At 56.7% G+C, this 18,198-nt stretch overlaps 1 pseudogene; it reads left to right on the top strand.

The window, feature by feature from the left end:
* Positions 1–1,114: 1,114 nt before the first annotated feature.
* The window catches only part of LOC142426137 (small ribosomal subunit protein uS17-like), a 28,894-nt pseudogene continuing 11,810 nt past the window's right edge, over positions 1,115–18,198 (top strand).

An 18,198-nucleotide genomic window follows, 5' to 3' on the forward strand; every position in this document is an offset into this window, starting at 1 on the left:
CACGGACGGGGGGAACCCACGTGCCTTTGGTGGGGTGGGGAACACAATTCCATCCACAGCACCCCTGGGAGAGGGGGTGGCAAGGGCTTGTCCAGGCAGAAAGAGAAACAAAGTAACCAAACCCACTGCTGCTCACAGCGCCCCCTACAGGACAGAGGGAACAGCTGCTGTGGGGTCCCAGACTGGAGCTCTGACCTGTCTCCCTACACGCGGCTGGTGGTTTTGAGCAAATGAGACGCTGAACCCATTCTGTGTCCTGGGTCTCCTCGTGGATGGGAAAGACCACAGAGCTGGGGCCCCTCACCACAGCCCCCAACCCCACGGAGGCCGAGCAGTGGCCCCAGGCCTGCTCAAGAGGCACCGCTCACCCCAGAAAGCCTCGCTGTGTGAGCAGTGGACAGAGGCCCCAGGACTGGGAGGTCCAGGCCTGAGCCGCTGTCCGCTGGGATGGGAGTGGTGATCTCAGGGCCATGGCTGAGAGTCTGTCTGTGGGTACTATTTTTTTTAATTTTTTAACATTTTATTAGGGACTCATACAACTCTTATCATAATCCATACATACACATACATCAATTGTATAAAGCACATCTGTACATTCTTTGCCCTAATCATTTTCAAAGCATTTGCTCTCCACTTAAGCCCTTTGCATCAAGTCATCTTTTTCCCCCTCTCTCCCCTCTCCCCACTCCCTCATAAGCCCTAGATAATTTATAAATTATTATTTTGTCATATCTTGCCCTATCCGGCGTCTCCCTTCACCCCTTTTCTGTTGTCGGTCCCGCAGGGAGGAGGTCACATGTAGATCCTTGTAATCGGTTTCCCCTTTCCAACCCACTCACCCTCTACCCTCCCAGTATCGCCCCTCACGCCCCTGGTTCTGAAGGTATCATCCAGTGGGTACTATTCTTGCATGGAGGTCCTGCTGGGTCCAGCAGCTCCCCGCCAGGCGTCCCCGGAGCACCTGCTCCTGCAGAGGCCCAGGGGCTATGACAAAGGACCAGCCCAGCCCAGGCCCGTGGCTACGCTGCATCCCCCAGTGTCACGCAGAAAGGCCTCCCTGTCCCTCCCGTCCTTTCTCCCTGGCCCCCTGGCAGCCACTGGTCTTCTCAGCACGATGGACCTCAGGCCCCCCGGAAGAAGGAAGTCATCTGTCCTGGAGGAAGCGCCCCAGATGTGGTTCCTCAGAGGTGAGCAGGTGAGGCTTGGTGTGTTCATCTGGGTAGACCAGCGAGAGAAGACCAGAGACACTCACGGGTATAAGAAACCTTTATGTGAAGAGTAATTGTATATTAAGAAAACATTCCAACCCAGTCCAATAGAGGTCATAAGTCTGATACCAGTCTATAATTTCCACTTCAGACTCACACAACCATGCGATGATACTGAATGCAGGAAGATCACAGGCCAGTGGGTGGAAAGTCTGTGGATCCAGTGGCAGTGGAAGCATCTCAGCGCTGGTGTGGGTCTCGACGTGGCTCCTCCAGCTCCAAAGGCTGGCTCCATCAGCGCAGCTCCATGTGGCTTGTCAGTGGGAATGTCAAGCAGAGTCTGGGTCTGGCCTCCAGTGAGCTAGTCATCTCCTTAGCACCTCCTAATGATGTCCTCGAACTGTGACCTGATTGGCAGGCTAGGCTCCACCCCTTCACAAATCTACAGGAAATGATGCAATGGCCACACCTGGTCCCATGCACCTTGGACAAGTCCTCAGGAGGGACCAGTCCTTGAGAAGGACATAGTGATGGTAAAGTGGAGGGGCGGCGACCAAGAGGATGACCAGCCTTGGTGAGATGGACGGACATGGTGGCCACAACAATGGGCTCAGACTCAGGAGCCGTGGTGAGGATGGCGCAGGACCGGCGGTGTTTCCTTCTGCCGTGCACGGGTCGCTGTGGGTCTGCATGGCTTGATGGCATGTCCCGCACGCACCGTCCTCATGGTCATCGGCTGCAGCTGCTGTCCACTGGGCGGGTCCTCCAGCCCAGGGCCTTGCACAGAAAGGGCTTTGTGGCATGTGGCCTTCATGCTGGAAACAAGTCATCAAGCCTTTCCTCCTGGTCCCCTTCAGTGGACGCTCTGCTGAAACTTGCCAGGCCTGGGTGACCCTGCGGTATTTGAACTTGCAGTGGCAGAGCTTCCACCATGTTGGCCACCGCAGTGTGACACGTGGAAGGACAGATGGACAGACGCAGGCCAACTCTGCCCCCCTGCATCCCCCAGCATTTCGGAGAGCTGGGACTGCAGCACAGGGTGGCTTTGACGCCTTCATGACACACGTGTCACGGAGCCACGGAGCCCGCCCACCAATATCGGGAGTCAGACCCTCCAGAAGATGAGGCTGCTGCTCCTGTGAAGACGCGCAGCCTGGGGACCCCGGGGCGGGGCAGGGCAGGCCTGTCCCAGGCAGCGGGGTGGCTCGGGACGCAGTGGGGGACAGGCTGCAGGGACTGGGGGCTCTGCTTAACAGCTAGAGCAACCTGTTTGCCTCCGTTTCCCAGAGCTGCCGCTACCACAGACAGAGAATGCGGGGTGGTGTCTCAAAGATCAGAAATGGGTTTCCTGGACACTGGGGCCGGAAGTCCCAGGGCGGGCTTCCTTGATGCCCGGAGGCCCAATTCCTGCCTCTGTCCCTTTGTCTCTCTCTCTCTCTCTCTCAATCACTAGCTCTCTATCCTTGTCTGCCTCTCACGTGTCTCTGTGTCTCCCCACTTCTCTCCTTGTCTCTCTGTCTCACTGCTTCACTTGCCTGGGCAGCTCCATGCGGCATTTGTCTCCGTCAGTCACTCAGTTCCTTATACCACTGAGACACCCTTAGGACTCACACGCACCCTGCAGTGGAGTGGCCTCACCCACAGGGCCCCTCCCCACTGGTCCCCGACAGGGTGGGGGTTCCCAACACCTTCAGCCAAGACAGCTTCCCAGAGCAGCCAACGCTGAGGGCTGGGCACCCTGTCGAGTCCTAAGCTTGGAAAACAAGCCCCAGACAGTGCCAAGCGCGCCGGGCACTCGGGCCTGTGGTGGAGGGCCCTTCTCCTCCGAGGGTCCAGCCTTCCCCTGGCCCTGCCCCCCAACCCCCAGCCAGATGAGGGATCAGAGGGGGCGGCAGATCGCAGGGCCCTCTCAGGCAGCGCAGGTTGGCGGCATCTTCTCTGCTCCTCAGAGAGCCTCCTCCTTGGCTTATAATTTGCTTTGCAAATAACCTTGAATTAAAAACCATATACATCTATTTTTAAAAACCCAGTCCTTTACTTCCTTAATTAAATTTCCACAAGATATTTTTCCCTAGGAAAATTCAATTAGGTTTTAATTTTAGTCATCAAAGAGGCACTGGTGCTTTGAGTATTTGATTTTTAATTTAAGCCCCTGACAGGGCATTCCAATTAAAACCTCCGGGCACCACTGGACCGTGACCAGTGCCGTGCACAGCTGCTGAAGACCCCTTGGCCGGTGGCAGACGGCAGGGCCCAGGGCCGGCCTTCTGTTCCACAGCTCTGACCACACTATCCCTGTTAGATCCTCAGCTCAGTGTCCAGGATGAGACCCCCACTCAGTGTGTGTGGGGGCTCATGAAGCCAGATGGTGAGTGCCCAGAGGCCCAGCCCACTGGCCTCTGCCCAGCACTCCCGTTCCCACCCAGCCAGACACCTAGTCCCCCCTGCAAGCGGGCTGAGGCTGAAGCACGGGTCTGCGGTGAGGCCAGCTTAGCTGGGGAGGGAGTCCTGGGCCTGGCCCAATCTCGGGGCCTCTCTCCACCCCCAGCAGAAGACCACCTACAGGCAGAGAGTGGACAGGCAGTGGTGTGACCTTGAGAAATGCACTGTGTCCTGTCTCGAGCCGGGACACCGGAGTCCACCCCTTGCAAGGCAGACAGGAGCAGCCCTGGGCACTGGGAGTGCAACTGAGGAAGCCCAGCCTGTCAGAAGGACTGGAGGCGCTGTGGCCAGTGCCCGGGGCCCCACGGGGCAGGCTGGGCCTGAGCTCCTGGGATTGTCTGTGTCTGAGCTTTGTTCCCCATGCTTTTCCTCTGAGTTGCCTGCGGGGACTTGAACCCACAACCTCTGTTTGCAGACGGGCCGTCCCAACTGCACCATGCAGGGCTGCCCGGCAATGAGGCCACACTCCCTCCCTTTCTGCTGCCCCCACCCCCACCCCACCATTGGGCAGAGGGAGGGCAGGGAAAAGGGGTGGGGGGCCTCAGGGAGCAATCCAGCTTGGGGCGGGGGAAGGGTCTTTGTTAGTTGTTTCTATTGCTTTACTTTTGATTAATTGCTCCTCGTATGTGAGCACCATTAAAGGTCAACAGGCCCCAGGGGACAGCAGGCAGCCCCTGTCCCCATGTCCCCATGTCCCCGCCCTGCACGAGTGAACACTGATGGAGAGCCGTCCATCTATGACAGGTCCCCTGGGGTCACCCTTCTGTAGCCCCCTACTCCCTCCTGTCTCTGCCTCTGCAGCCCCCCAAGAGTGGGTACCCCAATGGAACCCGCAGCTCCATCCAGAATTCAGCCCAAGAAACCCCTCCAGGCGGCAGGCTGTTGACCACAGCTCTGGCTCACTTCCTTCATCACATTGACAGGAAGGAGCAGTGGCTGGAGTGGAGTTCTAGAGGGTCCTTGAACTTGAGGGGAGCTCAGGGAGATGGACTGACAGCAACCCCAAGATGAGCCCAGACCACACAGCAGTTGTAAAGATGGCCCAAGGCCAGGCGGGCTGTCACTGTTACACTGCAGGCTGAGTGGGGGCAGGGCCACCTCAATGGGAGCTAATGACCTCAGGCCATCTTTGTCTGGGCCACTGTGGCTATGCAGCTCTCACCCTTCGCACACTGGCCCGGCTGCCTATTGTGCCGTGTGTCACTGTGATGCCGGAAGCCAGGCCATCAGGCTGCTGAAGACCAGGGACACCCAGGGCGGGGACAAGAACTGTCCAGGAAGAAGGACACGTGACCGATTGCTACAGAAACCGGCCAGTGGGACCCTCGGGAGCAGCATCCGAACACCGCCTGGTACAGATGCCAAATCAGAACTCCTTCCAGGTGGACGGCGATCACAAAAAGACTGGGGTAGAGCCGCCCCCTTGAAGGAGAGTCGGCCTTAAGGATGTGGGCCCCGGCCTTTTACAGGATGCTGCCCAGGAACTTACCAGCCACTGTCAGGAGAGCTGAACCCGAAACCCAGCCTCACTGCCATCAGCTGGACGCCGACTCATTGTGACCTGGTGGCCTCGTGGTACAACCTCAAGATCAGTAGTTCAAAACCACCAGCCGCTCCTCGGGAGAAAGATGAAGCTCTCCAGTCCCATGAAGAGTTAGTCTCAGAAACCCCCAAGGGCAGTCTGCCATGTCCCATGGGGTCACTCTGAGCCACAGAACTAAGAGCCACTTTGAAACGTGCAGGCAGCGTCGGAGGAAGACTGCCCGTCCCCAAACCTGGGAACAAGACTTCCTGCGTCCCAGCCGGACCCGAAGAAAGAGTTGGAGCTTGGACTCCTAACCACGGCTTCTTCTTCCTCGCATGCCGGTCGGCCTCTTCCCTGTGAAAGCCCGGTTAAGTCTTCCACTTTTCTAACAGTTCCTTCTGAGGCTTGGAGGGGAAAATGCAGTTATTAAATTAACCCAGTCAGTAACTAATGCCAGCAATTATCGCTCTAGCTTTCCTTTTAATTACCAACACCCCCCGCTGCTCCTGAATAAACAGCCCTGTGTACAAAGAGCCGTCAGGAGGCTGCTCAGTGGCATTCTCTTCCCCATGACTCCTCATGCAGCCGGGGATGCAGAAGCCGTAGATCCTGGCGCAGAGAGGCTTTGCAACTAGGTGCTCACGACTCACGGCCCTGGGAACAAGCATGGCCATAATCAACCATTGCTTGAAATGTAAAACGATGTCGTGCTGCAAGCCAGACGCAGTGCAGTGGCGTTGATTCGGGCTGGAAGCCACCCTGTAGGACAGAGCAGGACTGTCCTGGGGGGCTTGCTGAGGCTGTGGATTTTCACAGGAGCAGAAAGCCTCTGCTTTCTCCCCTAGAGCAGTTGGTAGGTTTGAACTGGTGGCTTTGCACTTAGTAGCTCCTTGCATAACCCATTACACCAAAGCAAAAGACCAATTCAATGCCTATGAAGAGAATTACGTACGTAGATGAGGCCCATTTCCCAAATGGGCTGGGGCTCACGACCTGAGCCAACCTCTCACACCGTCCAGCTGTGCCTCGAACTTGCCATCACCCCACACAGACCCCTCATCTCAGATCACGCGGCTGCATGCTGGGTGGGTGGTATCAGGGCAGCCCAGCTGCGTGCCGGGCGGTATCAGACGGTGCCAACCCCTAAGTTAAACAGTGATGCCAAGGATCTTAAAGGCTTATCTAAGAAAGAAACCATTCCTGGGGTGGTGTTTCGTCATCTCAAGCCCCAAAGAAGAAAGGATTCACATATGAGTGATCAGCAGATGGTAATACATCCTTTACCAAAAGGAGGGAATGTGCCAGAGTTCCAAAGGTGAGAGACCCTGACTTATATCAAAATGATCGGCATGATCTGAACCTCAGACTCATCTTAGTGTTGGCTTATTGCTCTTCCAACCATCAAACCCTGGGCGGACTTAACTATATAAGAAAGTTTCGATAAGCCTTTCATTTTAACAGCTGTGGGTTCTCACGCGCTGACAATGACTGCCGTCGTCGGAGGAGACAGCCAATGAGCTGTCACTGTCGCCATCCTCATGAGCGCCGTCCTCATGAGGACGTAGTGGGTGGGTTGTCACTGGGTGGGCAATTCTGAGTCTGCCCACTGTGACCCTGTCCAGGACCACTAAGACAGAGAGCCAGGTGGGGTGCAGAGGGCGCTCTCATTTCACGTCACAGGAACGAAACCGTGGGGTGGATTGCCTTCCACAACTGCTCGCCGAGGCCTGGTGGGGCCTTTACCGGGAGGAGACAGGCAACGAGCATCGCAGCGGCGGCTCGGGCACAAGTCAGACAGCAGAGCTGACGCATATTTTAGGGTGACGTTTCAGCACCCCTTTAAGGAGGAAGTTAGCCATATTCCTTCAAGGGCTGGTTGGGCCTCCTCCTGCAGGCGGAGAATTAAATCTGCATGAAGGACATGATGAAGCTAAGGTCACACAGCAATTCAGGTTCTGGGTGGTTCTTTCTGCTGGTGCAGGCTGGGTGTCAGCTGTCCTGGAAGTGGTTTTAAAACTGTTATGGGGATGCTAAGGTTAGAAAACCAACCTTGGACAGACATGCTCAGCGTATATAAAATGGACAGAAGTAAAGAAAAAAACCCAAGCCTTGAGTTGCAACATTGAAAGACTCTGTGGGCAAAAATATTGAGGGATCAGAGAAGCGTCCAAAGAAGATGGAAAGAGTACACAGAGTCACTGGAGCAAAAAGAACAAGCTGACATTCAACTGCTTCAAGAGATAACACGTGAGCAAGAACCAATGGAGCTGAAGAAGCTCACGCTGCACTGAAAGCGTTAGCCAAAAACAAAGCTCCAGAAGTTGCTGGAATCCCAATGGAAATGTCTCAACAAGCTGGCGAAGCATGGGGAGCCAGGAAATTTGAAAGTTAAATAGTCCACTGGCTAGAAGGGATCCCTATTTGTGCCCATTCCAAAGAAAGGTGACCCAATAAAATGCTTAAACTGTAGAACGGCATCATTGATGTCACATGCAAATAAAACTTTGCTGAAGATCATCCCACAACAGTTGGAGCAGTGCGTGGGCAGGGAGCAGCCAGAGACTCAGGACGGCAGCAGACGAGGACGTGGAAGAACAGATATCATTGCTGGTGTCAGATGGCTCTTGGCTGAAAGCAGAGAATCTCAGGGAGGTTTCCTGGGGTCTCGCTGACTAGGTAGATCATACCCCCTGTGCATAGCCTTGAGAAGGATGGCAGCCCCAGGCCGCCCCGTGAGCTCCTGCAGAACCTGTCCGTGGAGCAAGCGGCAGCTGTGCAAACAGAACAGGGGGGTGCTGCCTGGTTTAAAGCCAGGAAGGGTGGGCGGCGTCAGGCCTGAATCCTCCGCCATACTTGTTCAACGTGTCTGCAGAGCAACCCCTCAGAGAAGCTGGATTGTGGGAAGAAGAATGGGCCTCGGGATTGGAGGAGGGCTTATTAACCCCCTGCCATATGCAGAGGACACAGCCTTGCTTGTGAGAGTGAGGAGGACTTGAGGCGCTTGCTGATGAGGATCGAGGATGGACACTTTCACTATGGCTGACGACTCAATGTCAAGACCAAACTCCGCCCCACTGGACCCATGGTGATGTCATAAGACATTGAGAAGAGATTGACATTGCCGAGCATTTCGTCTTGCTTGGATCTCAAGGGTGCTCTTGGGAGCAACGGCGAGAGATGGAGCAGCACAGTGCAGTGGGTCAGTCACTGACACGCAAGGCCGTTGCATGAAGACGAAGGTGCCCTGGCCAGGCCAAGGTCTTTTCAGTCGCCTCATCTGCATGTGAAAGGTGGACGCTGACTCAGGAAGAAGGAGCGAAGACCCGTGCATTGGGACCACAGTGCTGGCAAAGGGCACTGAAAGTACCCTGGGCGCCAGAGAAGGGCAGACCTGCTTGGAAAGCAGTATGGCTGGAAGGCCCTTTAGAGGCGTGATGGCCAGACTTGGTCGCACGTGCTTTGGACATGTTGTCAGAAGGGACTGGCTTCCGGACAAGGACATCGTGCTTGGTAAAGGGGAGGGGCAGCGAAGAGGCCAGATGGATGGATGGATGCCTGGGTTCAAATGTAACAACTGTGAGGATGTCACAGGACGGGTGGCGTTTCGCTGTGGCATCCAGGGTGGCTATGCAACACAGCAACAAGGGGAGCTGTTTTTCTGCCACATCTCGACCGTCACCGCCCCTGTCAGCACCATCAGAGAAGGCTGGGCTCCAGCCAAGACCTGCCTTCGCCACTGAGCCCCTTACACATGTCCACTCTGTCCTCCCAGCCTCTGGACTCGGCGTGGGCAGCCTCCTGGTCAGCCCGAGGCAAGCTTAGAGGGAGTAAGGGGACCGGCCTGCAGGGCGAGTCCCCGCCAGCCATCCACACTGATGCACATCTCCGTGGGCGACAGTCAACATTTGCCATTTAAATTTCATCTCTGCAGAAACCAGCACCCCAGCTGAGCTGCCCCCGGAGGCGCTGGGTCAGTAGTTAAAAGCAAAAGGTCACTGTGGCCTCTCAGTCGCTTTTTAATCAGACCAGGCGTCTTCCGGCTTCCCGCCATCACCAGGCAGGGCTGGGGGCCTCATTAATGTCGACGAGGGAGGGAGATGACATCATTTACATTTAATTGTCTTGTTTATCCACCGTATCTCCATGGTTGTTTTAATAAAGGGCAGAGACAGATAAAGGCTACATTTGCATCCTGGAAGGAGACCCAGTCAGGGATGTCTGTTTGTTGACATTTATTGTTTGCAAATGAGATAATCCAATAATGGGAGTTAGGAGGAGGGGAGGGTGCTCCCTGCCAAGGGCTCCGAATACAGGCGGAGCCCACCAGGTTCACTGGCAGGAGGCGGGGTGATCAGGGCATGGTGAGGGTGCCCTTTAACCAGGCCCTCTCAGTGGTGGGTGCTGGGCTGACGCACCTCAGTCCCTCTGTTGGGCACTTGTCTGAAGAGTTATGGGGCAGGGGACCAGGGATGGAGAGATGGGTGGAGGGATGGAAGGAGAGATGGGCAGAGGGATAGATGGATGGGTGGGTCGGTGGACGAATGGACAGGTGGATGAGTGGATGGAAAGAGGGAGGGAGGGAGGGAGGGAGAGAGGGAGGGTGGCGACGGGTGAGTGGGTAGGTGAATGAGTGAATGTAAAGATGGGTGGATAGACAGAGGGAGGGATGGGGAGATGAGTGGATGAAAGGGTAGAGGGAGAGATAGGATTGATGGCAGGAGTGAGAGATGGAGAGAGATGAGCGAGGGGTGGGTGGATGGAGGGTGGAGGGATGGAGAGAGGAGAAGGGAGGGAGGAGTGGACAGACAGAGGGGTGGCGTCCTCCAGGGTTTTATTGGACACGAAGTTGAGAAAGGCCCAGGGCTGGCCCATGAGCTCATTCAGTTGATTGCAGTGCCCGCGGGGAGAGGCGCCCAAGGAGGACGTCAGGACATTCCTTCAGCACTAGACAGTCAGAATTAATGGTTCCAATTGCAATGCTGCTCCGATAGCCAGAGGCTAGGTCTTTAGACTTCGGGAGGTTACCTGCCACCAGTGGTCTTGAGAGGAAGGTTTGTCCACAACCTGATCTCAGTGGAGGCCTCTGAAAGCTGGGCTCTGAGGTCACTAGGGGCGGGTCTGGGGTGGGTGGGGCAGCGTCAGCAAATCCCTTTGTCTCTGCTCCCTCCCAGAGGATGAACGGAAGACTGGGCTCACCTGTGATGGTCTCACCTTGGCCCCAACAATGAGGACCTGTGTGCCGTCAAAGACACTTCTGCCCAAGACACCTGTTATATCTGCTGTGCCGGCCTGGGGTCAGGGAGGCCCGGTACACCTGACCCATGTCCCAAGGCTGCCTGAGCGAGATCAGTCAGCTCTGTGTTCTAGTCTTTCATGACCGCAGGAAGGGGCAACCTCAACTTCAAGGTCATGGTTTTCCCGGTTTTCCCACCCTTCGACCTTCCTGGATCTGAAGTTGGGAATTGCCTTCTGGCAGTTGCAGTTGTCTAATGACCAAGAGGGGGCTGTGGGATGGAAACGTGTACTGCTGTGGTGTATACAGTGTGGAACCCAGACAGGTGGGAAGATGGGTGGATGAGTGGCCTTGGAGCAGAGGTGGGTGAGGATCTTCGAACACAGCCATCAGCTGGCTCCATCCACCCACACTTGTCAGCGGCCGTCCGTCTGGGTCCTGGTGCTCCCACTGCATACAAGACACAGAAGGTGCCTGGCCTTGCACCAGCCCCCAGATACTGACCAGACCAAGTGTGGGGCCTCATAGGGCATTCACTGGCTGGTCTTCAGCTGACCACTGTGGTAGTTAGATAGTCTGTTGTCAATTTGAGACTTAAGAATGAAGGGGCAGAGGTTAGCCTGTCAATCAGGTCGCAGCTTGATGACCTCATTTGGAGGCGCTAAGGAGATCAATAGATCGCTGGAGGCAGGACACACGTTCATTCTCTTCAAGACATTACGGCGATCCTGATAGAGCCACGCTGATGCAGCCAGAGCTCTGGAGCCGGAGGAGCCATGTGCAGACCCCTGCCAGCGCCCCGTGGATGGATGGGTGGATGGTTGGGTGGAGGGTGGGAGGAATGGGAATAGATGGAGAGATGGATGTAGGGATGGGTGGATGGATGATGGATGGACAGATAGGTCTATGGCCAAGTGGGTGGTAGACAGACAGACAAGTGGTCTCTAGCCACCGCCGCTCGTCAGTCTTCAGTACTGGGTCTGGGTGCTTAGAAGACTCCTGAACAAGGAGGCCACACCCCTTTAGCTGGCAGAGGATAGGAGTGGAGAAGCCCAGGGCAGCAGTGCCACACAAGGACGCAGCCTCCGTCCTTGAGCTGGCTTCCGTCCCAGGCCGGGGCTCTGGGCAAACACTGGGGCCTGGGCTTCCTTACTCCTGCCTGGCTCCTCTTCCCCGAGTGCCCTGTGGGACCCCATCCAGCCGTGCCATTACTGAGCCCAGACTGGCCAGGCCTGGGGCATTGCCAGGGAGCTGGGTTTCCACCCCAGCTTGCCTGGTTCTGCTGATGACAGGCAGGAGCCAGACAGGGCAGGGCAGCCCAGGGTGCGGTGCCGGAAGGCTGGGGTCAGGCTGGACCCTCGTCCCTGCAGGGCGTCTGCCTAGCGCTATCCAGTCCTGAGGCCCCAGCCAGGGGTCTCCACATACCACTCCAAAGATCCCCCGCCCCCAAAGCCCCCACCCTTCTGGAAGAGAAAGCATTTCTTCCAGACGGGCGTCCTTCATGGAAGATGAGGAGCAAGGGCTGGCCAAGGCTGGGACCAGCAAGGAGACGCCCCCCTGCCACAGCCCATCCCCCAGTCTCCCTGTCCCACCTGGAGTGACAGGGGCAGAAGGTGGGGGTGGCCCCTGAGCGGGGTTGCTGCAAAGACCTCCATCCCCAGAGATCCCCCTAAAGACTGGGTCGACAGAGACTCGATTCCCTCCTGGCCTCCCTCTTCAGCCTCCGGCTGGCCCCGCCTTCCCGAGAGCGTAACACAGTACCCTGGGGCCTGAGGTCCAGGTGTTCAGCTGGCCCTGCTGTCCTCCTGGCACTGTGGGTCCCACCTCCGAGTGTCCCAGACCCCCAAGCCCAGTCATATGTCTGTGAGATGATTCTGACCCCCCATCTGTGTGGGGGCAGATGAGGCTGTGGGTGGACACGTTCCCAGAATGCTCCAAGGCTAAATAAAGGCCACCTGTCCTCCCGCCCAGGTCAGGCCCTCCACACGCCCCCACCCCGGCCAGCCTGCCCACCCCCGCCGGACACGATGACTCCACATCTCCCTGAGACGGCCCATTTCCCCTCGGAAGGGGCAACTAATTCCTCCAAGGCCAAGAATTAGTCATGGGCCAAATGAGATTAAATGCCCTCAAAATGGAATTAAAGTGACGTCACCAGGCAGCCAAGCAGAGCCTCCTGCTTTAACCCCTTCCTGCTCAGAGCGAGGGCGCTGATCCATCCTCTCTTGCCCCCACCTAAGACATGGAGGCTGCCAGGGGGAACCTCCTGAATACCCCTCCTGTGGGGAAGGGCCACAGCTGTGTCCGGGGCAGAGGCAAGGACCTGGGTCCTGGGTCACCAGCCTCATGGTGGCCTCAGAGCTGGAGTGGGAAGAGCCAGGGGAGCTGGATCCGATGGCCATGTGCTGACTGCCAGCTGACTGCTCAGGCCTGTGGGTTGACTGCTGGTTACATGCTCCTTCATCTTGGTCACCAGGGGCCAAGGACTCACCTGTACTTCCCCGAGCCCCTCCCTTCACAGGGGCGGGTGACCGAAGGGAGATGGCCACAGTGACGCTTCACCCACACTCGCCTCCCAGCCGGCCATCCCCTCCCCAGGCTGGGAGCAGGAGCTCTGTCCAGATGGGCCCCTGGGCTCTGGGCATCTCAGGGCCACTTGGGAACAGGAGCAGGCAGGGACTTGATGGGCTGCAGGGCCAGGGCAAGAGGCCGGGGCCCCATGGGGAGGTGGCAGTGGACTCCCTCGGCCCCCCACAGAGACCAGTGCGGTGGAAGGAGGTGAGTCCCTGAGCTGTCACTCAGCACAGCGGCACGCTGCTGCCGGCGGCGTGGCTGTAGCTGAGGAGATTTATGAGGGAGAGCTGAAGCTAGTTGAGCAGGGTGTGGGGGAGGTAGGTGGGGGACTCTCTCTGTGCCAGAGGAGGAGGACAGGTGGGGACCAGAGGACAGGGAGAGGGACAGGAGGCCCGGGGAGGGAGGATTGGGGCCCCCACCCCAGAAGCCAGCTTTGAACCCATTGAGTCTTGGGGGCCAGCTTCCAGCCATCAGCCCCCCACCACCTGTGGAGCCAGGATGCTGCCTGGTTGGGCTCCAGGTGTGGGCCTTCAGCCCAATCACCTTGGGCCTGGGGGCTGTGGACAGATCCCGAGGCTAGGCTGCCTCAAAGCTGCACACACTCGGCCAGAGTTGGACTGGGCAGTGAGGAGGGGCGCTCAGGCCAGCCTCTGCCCAGGACTGCCAGATTCAGGGCCCCCGCACCCTCAGACCTGCTACTGAGGAGTTGGGGGCTTTTGGTGATGTGCCCCTCCTTGCCAAGGGTGTCTTTGTCCAGCCAGGTCCCATAAGAAGGAGTCAGACTGGGTCCCTCTGATGCAGAGAGGTCTCAGAGGCTCCCAGGGGTCCTGAGCCCATGTCCCTCCTGGTATCTCTGCTCCCTTAGCCCCGTGATGCCAGGCCTGGAGGGAGGGGGTGGTCCTGTGTCCCCCATCAGAGGCCACTCTGCTCTCCAGGTCCTGGGTCTCACTGTGTGTAGGGGGTCTCTCTGTGTTAAGGGCACTGTGCACAGGGGTGTGGGGGGACACTGTGTGTCCAGGGAACCCCTGACACCTCTTAGTGACCACACTGACGGGTTCTGTAGTCAAGGAGGCCAATGACAGAGAGGTGAAGACCCCTGGACAGGCAGGGAAGAGGCCAGCCAATCCCCAGGGCTCAGACCACCCCTGGACTGCCTCTGCTGGGTCACCAAACCTGGGTCTGTGGCGCTAGGGTGTGGGTGGGGTGGAGGCTGCTGCCTCAGACAGCAGCTGCACTCAGATTAGGAGGCAGTGCCCTTGTCTGACAGCCCCTCTCACATCGGGGGGGTGGGGGGGTTCAGGCACCCCTCCCCCATGACAGTACAACAGGGGACCTATATCCAGCGGCCACACTAAGCCCTGTCAATAGTGGCCCCCCCTTGGTCCCCACTGAGCACAGCCACTTGGCCCTCCCTGAGACCCTCCTTCCCCGAGTGGGCCAATGGCTCCCCCGGGCCTCCAGGGGCCACTGCTGCCGCTTGCAGTGACCGCTCCTCTGAGGAGCCAGGACGCTGAGCGGCTGGTGGAGCCGCAGACAATGGCCGGGGGAGCGGAGCAACAAAGGAGGCCGCTGCTTTGCTGTTTCTGGCAGATTGCTTTCTCAACGAGCCTCTCACAGGACACCTTGTCCCAGCCAGGAGCCCACCCACCCACCACCCACCACCCAGAACGACAGCCCTGCCTGAAGCTGTTGCAGTGTCCCCAAGTGGGTGATGGAGGCAGGGCACCCCTGCCCTGACGCCCCCTTCCTGCAGGCAGCCTCTCTGGAGGCCGGCAGGTCTGCTGCCCATGCCAGCCCCATTGGCGGCACACCTTGGCACCTGGAGGGAGCACAGGGGAGGCGGGGAGAGCAACACATCGACTAGGGGCCAGACCCCAGGTTAGGTGACCAGTCAGAGAGGGGCCGTGAGTGACTGATGGCGAAGCGTGGCCTCTTGTAGCTCCCTGGGCCTGGTCACCATGTCCGTCCAGGCTGTCTCTCTGACACTCAGATCCTGTCCGTCGGAGCCCGGAGAGCCAGCACCTGCTTCCAGGTTTACGAGCCCTGCAAGGCCTCCCGCCCAGACTCAGGCGCACACCACTTGTGGACCCCACTTAAAGCCCACCAAGAAGCCGCCCCGCTGGCTGCACAAGGGGACCCACTCTCAACCTGGAGACCTGGCCCACTGCCCAACTTGCTGCCCACCACGCTGCTCACTGCCTGACGGCCTGCCAGCTGCTGGGCCTTCACAGAATCGAGTTTCTCTGATGATTTTCTCAGCCTGCAGATGGAATCAGTATGGTGACCGGGTACAACCTGACCCACACCTTCCCTGATTTTACGCCACGCAGCACTCCCCTGTTCCGTTGCCGCTGGATCCACGACGGGCTGTTGGGGAATTTCCGTTCTGCTCAAGGCGGTCCGTATTTCACAGTCTATTGCCTTTGCACTGTCGATAAAACACAAGCGGACATCGTTCTAGCAGTCTCTGCTTGCAGCCAGGCTCCATCTGATGTTGGCAATGATAGCTAGCCCTTGTTCCACATCCTCTTCTGAATCCGGCCTGACCGTCTGGCAGCTCCCTGTCCACATGCTGCTGCTGCACCGTCCTTGGATGGCGTGACCGTTGGAAGCAGGCCCTTACTCACATCCGATATCCCTGAGATGGTTAAACACATCCCCGTCCTGCGGGCCCACAAACGCGGCTCTCTCCCAGTCGGATGGCCCAGTAGTTCCTTCTGAATTTCCTGGCGTAGACAGGTGAGTGCTTCCTGAGCTGCCTGAAGCATTTTGGTTAGTTTCCCATCAATTCCTGGGCCTTCCTGCTCTCTGCCACCTCCTGACATGGTGAGGTGCTGGCCGGTTCTTTGTGGTTCCGTGACTCTGCTGCTCATCCCAGCTTCTCTTGAAGCTGCCTGCATCGTTCAATATTGCCCAGGGAAGCTTTCGATATTGCAACTTGAGTGTTTTCTTCAATTCTTTCAGCAAATTCATCCTTTATGACACTTAACCCCGGGCCTCTGCCCCTTTCTCTATAATTTCCTAGCTTGTCTTCTCAAATATTAACATTTCCAGTTTGGCTCTTTGACTACATCACGCCTTTGGTTTGCCTTCACCGTTCGATGCTCAAGAGCATGTTTGCAACACCCAGTTCGTGTGGGATGGTCTTGATGTCACCCCACAGCATGTCAGGTCTCCTGCCGTTCGAGTTCCGCGCGTCTTCTGATGGTCTCCAAATTCAAGCAGGATGTATTCAAGGTTGTATTTCGGCTCTAGGGGACGGATTTTCATTTCTTTCCACTTCAACTTGAACTTTCTGTGAGCACTTAATAGCCTGCTCCGCAGGCCGCCCCTGACCTTGTGCTGGCTGCTAATATTGAGTTTCTCCATCGCACCTGACAAGGCCCTGGTGTTGAGTCTCCGTGTATGTTGTTAAAGTGTATTTGCCGTGAAGAAGTCATTGGTCTTGCAACACTCTATCACGTGACCTCGGGCTCCATTTCCCATCACCACCCTCCCCTCCCCTCAACTTGAGTTTCCAGTCACTCGGGATTCTCATCTTGACCGCTGTGTGTCCATTTCAGACGGGAGAACTGGGTAAAACCCTGGCATTTCTTTACCATGAATTGGCTTTAGTGGCTAGTGCATAAATTTGAGTACACCTTGTGGGTGTACAAATATTAGCCTATCACAGGCATCATAAAAGAGTTCTCATATAACCTAAGAAAAACTATATTTAATCTGTTTAAAACGATATGTTGATCACATATTGTCCTGTGATTAAAATTGGTGATACACATGACTGCAGGAGCAGGCCGGTTGATAGGGATGAGGACGGTGACCCAGGAGTTAATGGAATGGGGTGACACCAAGCCCTGTCATGCCACTGCGAGTCCTGCCTGCAACCCTGTCCCTCACCATGCCCACTGGTGCCACAGCCCCTCCCTTGGCACACATCCCACCTCCAGGTCCTTGAGATGGGAACATCCGTATCTGGCTCCCTGAAGACTTCGCAGCTCGCTCCCTCTCCCTCTCTTTCTGCTCGCTGTCTGTCTCTTTCTTCATCTCTCTGTTGGTCCCTCTGTCTCTGTGTCGCTCCCTCTACCCTGCGGCCTCTCTCTCTGTCTTCTGTCTGTCTCTCTTTCCTCCTCTCCCTGTTCCTCTGTCTGTCTTGTCTCTTTTCCCCTCTCTCCTCACCCGTCTCTCTCTCTCCAACAAGCCAAGCATCTTTCTTCCACTAATTATTGGAGAACATATTTTCCCCCCAAAAAAATAATTAGGCAATTTAAATCATGCGCTCTTTCCTGGAGAACTATATTTAACCCCGATTTGAATGCAATTTACACATCGCAGCTCCCTTAAGCGGTTCTGGAAGCCAAAACATGGATCAAATATTTCTTCGGTGTCAGGCGCTGCTTAATTGTGGATTGCACTGAGTTTGTTTGTACAGAGAAGCGTTTGATCTCCTACTTCCCTCTCCTTCCAAAGCAATTTTTCCTTAATCAATATGACACCCCGGTTCTCTAGGCACTGGGGGCTAATGTCATACAGGAGAGTCTCTGAAATTTGTGAAGTATTTTAAAAGATGAATATTCAGATTGAAGTAGAAAAGACAGACCAAAAAGGTGTGGGGTGAGACTGCCCTGCCTGCTGGTCCCAGAACTGCTGACCATTCCCCACACTGCATGACCACCTCTGGGCCCCCAGACAGCCACCCACCAGCCAGCCAGGTCTGCTGCAGTGCCCGTGGCCCTCTCCCTTCTCCATCAGAAAGGGGTTGCGTCGCCGTTGCTCCATTCTGGTCCACTGCAACCCTGTAAGGTGGGCTGGCCTTTGGAAGTTGGACCTTGAATAGGGAAGGTCGAAGGCCAAGTGAGGCGTTTTCATTCTGGGGCTAGAGAAGAATATTGACAGTGTCACTGACGGCTGGAAGGACAAATGGATCTGTGTTGGAAGAAGTAAGGCCAGAATGCTCCTTAGAGGCGAGGATGGCAAGACTTTGCCTCACATCCTTGGGACATGTTGTCAGGAGAGACCAGTCCCTGGAGAAGGACATTGTGCTGGGTAAAGGGGAGGGGCAGCCAAAAAGAGGAAGGCTTCTAACGAAATGGACGGACACAGTGGCTGCCACCAGGGCCGAGGGTTAGGAACCATTGTGAGGCTGGCGCAGGTCATGGGCATGTCATCCTGTTGTACACGGGGTCGCCATGGGTCAGAGCTGACCCAAGGGCACCTAA

This window comes from Tenrec ecaudatus, chromosome 14 (genome assembly GCF_050624435.1).
Source record: "Tenrec ecaudatus isolate mTenEca1 chromosome 14, mTenEca1.hap1, whole genome shotgun sequence".
Classification (NCBI taxonomy): domain Eukaryota; kingdom Metazoa; phylum Chordata; class Mammalia; order Afrosoricida; family Tenrecidae; genus Tenrec; species Tenrec ecaudatus.